Source organism: Chiloscyllium punctatum, chromosome 35, assembly GCF_047496795.1.
Source record: "Chiloscyllium punctatum isolate Juve2018m chromosome 35, sChiPun1.3, whole genome shotgun sequence".
Taxonomy (NCBI): domain Eukaryota; kingdom Metazoa; phylum Chordata; class Chondrichthyes; order Orectolobiformes; family Hemiscylliidae; genus Chiloscyllium; species Chiloscyllium punctatum.
In genome coordinates, this window is record NC_092773.1 from 34,280,899 (window position 1) to 34,286,712 (window position 5,814).

Here is a 5,814-nt window from a genome sequence, read left to right on the forward strand (position 1 = left end):
TTTATAGTAAAGTTGTCAGAGTTTGTTCATTGGCACAATGAGAAAGAAATCAAAACAGATTTTTAAAATCTGCAAGTGATCCACAGGGTGTAAAGACACGTTGCATATAAATGCCGGATTAATATTTCATGTAATAAAACGTAAAATGCGAAATCACGAACCAAAGAAAAACCCTCAGAGAGCGAAAGGCATTTAGGTCGGCATGCAGAGTAAAGGAGAGAGTGAGACACCTTTAAAAAAGAGAGCCTTGATTACTAATTTCGGAGTAATGTTTTCAATATACTATGATCTTTTTCTTTCGTGAAGAAGGTTGAGGAAATAAATGGTTTCGCGTTTTCTACTTTTAAAAGAAGGGTTTCTGGCATAATACGTTCATAAAGGTAACAATATCTGCAAATCAGTTGTCTTAAACTACGTTAAAAAGAACGTTTTTTCGGGTGTGTTGGTTCGTGGAAATTGTGCATTCCGAGGTATCTCAGTTGCTTTGAAGTGATACATTTGGCTGATAAATTTTACAATGCTGGCACTGACTGATCGACAAAAGTAAATAAAAAATGCATCAAGCACCTGTCATGTGTCTGCCAAGTTCTTCTTTCAAAGACATTCTGCACAAGTATGCAAGCGTTTGGACGAAAATAAATGTTAAGATTCAGAATCCAAAGCAGTTTTTGTTTTGCATCCAATTTGCAATTTTGAATGTTCTCATTTCAAAACTGCCCAAACATCTCGGCCAACGAATATCCAACACCTTTCATCGATAGTTATAAAGCACCAAACTATCAATTCTAAACGGAGGAGAAATAGAATGATGAATGGCTTCCCTGTTTGACATTCAAGCAGTTTGTTGCATCCCTTTTAATCAGTTCAGTTGAGATTAAGTTCTTGATGCCAGTTCAAAACCAGAATCAAGTATTATGAATGCATTAGGACCCAAGGTAACGAGAATGATATGATGTTGTCGTTATATGATAGATTTGAAGGAACCTCTCTCTTTAAATATTGTGTTTTTTATACAGTCCGGTATTGAACATTAACTGAAAAATTTGAAAACGTGCACGGAAGAAAAGAAGTAAGTTTGAAATAATTGAAGTATGAGAATTTGTATATTACCGTAATCCAGAAGGGTTTTCCAACTGCTTCATTGTTTCTGAATCGAATGATTCATTTTGTTACTTCGCTCTGTCATGTGTTTGTTTTCCAGCCTAATATTGTTTTGTAAATTCCATTAATTAAAATATGGACGACTAAATTTTCATTCTATATCGTGAGGAAGGCTTGCATGATCTGCTTCACTGGTTTTGTGAACGGGCCCTAGTTGGAGTTAGAAGCTCCTTGGATGCTGCCTGAACTGCTGTGCTCTTCCAGCACCACTAATCCAGAATCTGGAATTCTGGCAGGTATGCTACCGTAGTATATGGTAAACATGCAGAAAGACTTCCCGGTTCACGTGTTCTGTATGATTTTAATTCAAATTATTCCTGGACTGACTTATTTATTTAGCATAAATTCCAGTTAGCAAAATCAAAGGTCTCAACAGTATTGATATTTTGAGCAAAATAAATAATAAATTTGAACACATTTAATGCCTTAGAAGCGCGTGCATTCAGCAACCTAGACTAATGCATGCACACTTGCACATCAAGGCAGGGATTCATGGTCTCTCCCGGAACGCACAGACAAGTAACACTGTAAGTGATGCAGAGCAAATGACACACAGTCTACATAATGAATTTGTCTTTTTTTAATTTGCTATAACAGAGAATCGGGTAAACATGTACCTTAAGAATCGAGAAAAACGAGGGCCAGATCCAGAGAAATGCCTTCTATCATTCAATGTCGACAACAAAAGTTGAGAATGTTGCACATTTAGAAAATACAGCAATCACAAAACACAGCATCTCCTGTTCAAGACCGGTCTATCTTAACGTTATATACATAACAATCCTGATGTCTACAACAAAAAAAAATCTAGTCCATCTGCCTATTATGTCCTGACTGGTGAAAAACAATCACCTAAATCTCCAAAGCCATTTACCACTCGAGGCCAAAACGATGCATGCCTTAGAATTGCAAGCGTGCATTTCTTTTTTCTGAAATGTCATGATGGTTTCTGCCTTTCGGAGAACTAAAGACACTGTGTTCCACAGTCCCACACTCTGCTTTATATCTCATAGTTTATGCCAATGGCCGATGTCATTGATCTCTCCAAAGTCGAAATGTTTATGACTCTCTCCCAAAACTCTTTAGCTTATGATACATATCAGTAATATTACCTTTCAATCAACTCTGTACTCAGCAAAATAACACCAATATGTCCAATTACTCTTCATGACTGTAGCTTGCAGCCATGGCATTTTACTGGTAAATCTCCTTTGCATTCGCTCCAGTTCTATCACATCTCTCCCAATATGTCGATTTCTGAACTGTGCACAGAATACAACATTTGCCCTACACGACACCTTATGCAGTACTCTCGTAATGTCCCTGGTGTTAAACTCTTTGCCTTGACTATTAGAAGTAGGTATACCATATGACTTTTTGACAACTTCATCGAGTGTCGACTACAAATGTCGAATACAAACCAACAGACTCCCATAACGACCTGAACTACAGCTCTTACCACCCAGTCTCCTGCATTACCTCCAGCTCATTGTCCCAATTACTGCGCCTCTGTTGCATCTACTCAGACGAGGAGCCAATGTAGTGGTGAGTCTCCGAGATGTTCACCTGTTTTGAACAAAATACTTTCATTCCTTCTATCAACCAGAGGCCTCCGCCGCATCTCCTCCATACCCCGTTACACCACTCTCAAACCCTATCTGAAAGCAATGCAAACAGTCACTCAGCTACTCTCCTACCACACCACCAGCCCCAGCATTCATGCATCATCCTCAAACACATCTGCCACCTCTATGTGGATCGCACCTTCAAAACTTATTCCCCTTTCTGCCTTCCACAAGGTCCATTCCTTCTGACAGTTTTTTCCATGCCATCCTCGCCAACGAACCTCCAGCACCTTCCCCAACAACAAGAAAACATGCACGACCTGCCGGTACATACCACCCTCACATCTCCCCAGTCCCTCAGAAGGTTTGTTCAGATGAGACAGTGGTTTACCTGCCTCTCTTCCAACCTCCTTCACTGCATTAGGTGCTCCCGATGTGGTCTTGCAACGGCTCTCCAAACATCACAGCTGAGTCCGCAGGGACCGACTGGAACAAGCAGTCATCGTCCATTTATATTCCACTAATGTCTCTGTTTCTGACTTTACAATATTTGGCCTCTTGTTTGGTCAATATAAACCACATGTTCTATTGGAGGAACAACACCTTATCATCCACCTGGGCACCCTCCAGCCCGGACCACTCAACCTTGCGGTCTCCAGTTTCAAGTAACCTCCATCACCACCTCTGACGACCCCCTTCCCAGCTCCACGCACTCCCTTCTACTGCTCCCGGTCATCAACCAGATTCATGCCTCCCATTGACCAACCACGTCATAGTCTCTACCTGTCTTCACATATTCCCACATCGGTAACCTGCCCCCTCCTCCCCCTTATCTTGAGCTCCCCAACACGCACACGCGGTCCTACGAGCATCATGGATTTTTGTAACTCCTGATGTTGCCTGCGTGCTGTGTTTTTCCAGGCCCATGCCTAACTAATCTGATATATGAAAGGACAGATTCACATGCAAACAAAAGTTCCTCTGAAACTCGGCCCTTCCCATTGTTATGCTGCTCATCATTTGGCACAGGATATTTAACGTGCAAAGACGCCCGCTATATCTGTGTAACTATGATTCAATTTTAAACTCATCGCATGTGCTTGAACATGACTTACATCTCTCTATTTTCTGTCAGTTCATTTGTCTGTCAACATTCGTTAAAAATGTTTCTATTGTATCTGCGTCTACCATTTGCTCTGGCAGCGCATTCCACACAGTTACTAATCTCTGTAAAAATAATCCTCGCCTCGCATTAATCCTTTCAACTTGAGCGCTCATTTAAAACGGATGACAAATTGTACTTAATACTTCTGCCCTGGGAGAAAGACCTTGCATATGACGCTCTCGACGCGCCTTATGATTTTATATTCATCGAACGCATTCCTCCACTTCCGCTGATGCTCGAAAAAACCCAATCCAAGTTTGTCCGATCTATCCTTTTAGCTTGAACTTTGTAACCTAGGCAAAAGTGTTGTCAACCCTTTGTGAGCATGTACAAAATCCTTCACAGTGTTCCAAATGTTTGTCGAAAAGAAATGCACACAATACTCGAAATTGTGGACAGAATGAAGACTGGTATTGCTGCCAAGTCATTTGCAAACGTCTGTAGTACATGATCCAACGGATGAAGCAAGCACACCAGACAGATCTTTTCCCCTAGTGTTGCTACTTTTAGCGAGCTCAAGGTATTCCTATAACTCAATCCTTCTAAAGATTGAGCCATTTACTCTTTAATTTCCTCTTGCATTTGACCTCGTAAAATGCATTACCTCACACTGTCTGGATTAAATTCCGTCTGCCTTTTCTCCGTTAGGCTTTGCAACTGATCTTTTTTCCTGCTGTAGCCTTTGAAAACGTCACTCACTGTTCACGTTTCCACCAAATTTTAAGTCGTTTGCAAACTTAACAGTTCGACCGCCAACATTTACACTTTAGACATTCAATCAAAACGAATATTCTCTGCAAATACTTTGTGTCTTTTATGACCAAGCCTTTTTACTTTAAGTCCAAACTAACAACGTAGGCTCGTTACTGTGTAGCGTTGTCATGTGGATCCATTTACCATAAGTTATCTGCTCAAATGCTTCAGTAAATTCCATGCAGAAAACATCCATTGCCCTCTCATGATCGAGCCTCTTCGACACTTCCACGAACAATGTTCAGAAGTCAACGAGATCAGATTACAGTCCAACAGTTCATGTGAAATCACAAACTTTCAAAGCGATTCCCTCGTCAGGTGAACTAAAACTGAAGCAGGAAGGCACCCCTTTTTTTAGGCCGAAAAATCAATATGCAGAAGATCGACGTATCGGTATGATCTTTTAGTATGCCTGCCGTTTTATCTGTTTGCATGTAAATTCTGTGTCTGTGTGCTTCTCTCTCACATCACCTGACAAAGTTGCAGCAATCAATGAGCTTGTGATTTCACAATTTACTGGTATTTAACTTGGTGTGATCTGGCTTATGATCTTGCGCACCTTATCAAACACTGTGACCTCTACTTCAAAAATGGGGAAAACCCAATTCATCAGGGCTTAGAACCAACATTATTTCGTGAAGATGAGCGATCAGAAGAGCAAACTTACAAAATCTTGCACAACAAATAATGTTGGAAATTCAGTCAAAAATAAAAGGGAGCATATTTTAGGTTTCTGAGCTTAGTATTGGACATGACCCTTGATGACTATAAATGATGTTTTATGTTTGATAATATATGAAGCAGGGAAGAATAAAAAACATACACTGAAATTTAGTCAACTAAAATTGGTCATGAAAAACCTGATCAAGAAGAAAAAAGGTGAATTTCAGGCATATTATGTTTACTTTAGTAGCGTAAGGCTATTAAGGGAAAGTGACAAAGGATGTAATAATGTCTTGTACAAATTAATGGATTGAAATAATCAATAAATCATAAACGATAAGCACTGAAAGAAGCATCAATAACCCTGTCTGGAAAAAAAACTACAAACATATGAAGGAATTGAATGTAAAGGAAGAATTTGAATCTGCACGAAGAAAATCTGTATTAACCCATGTTTAAGAAAGTGACTGCATCATTACCATTATGGACCCCGACTGCTCCGCGGAT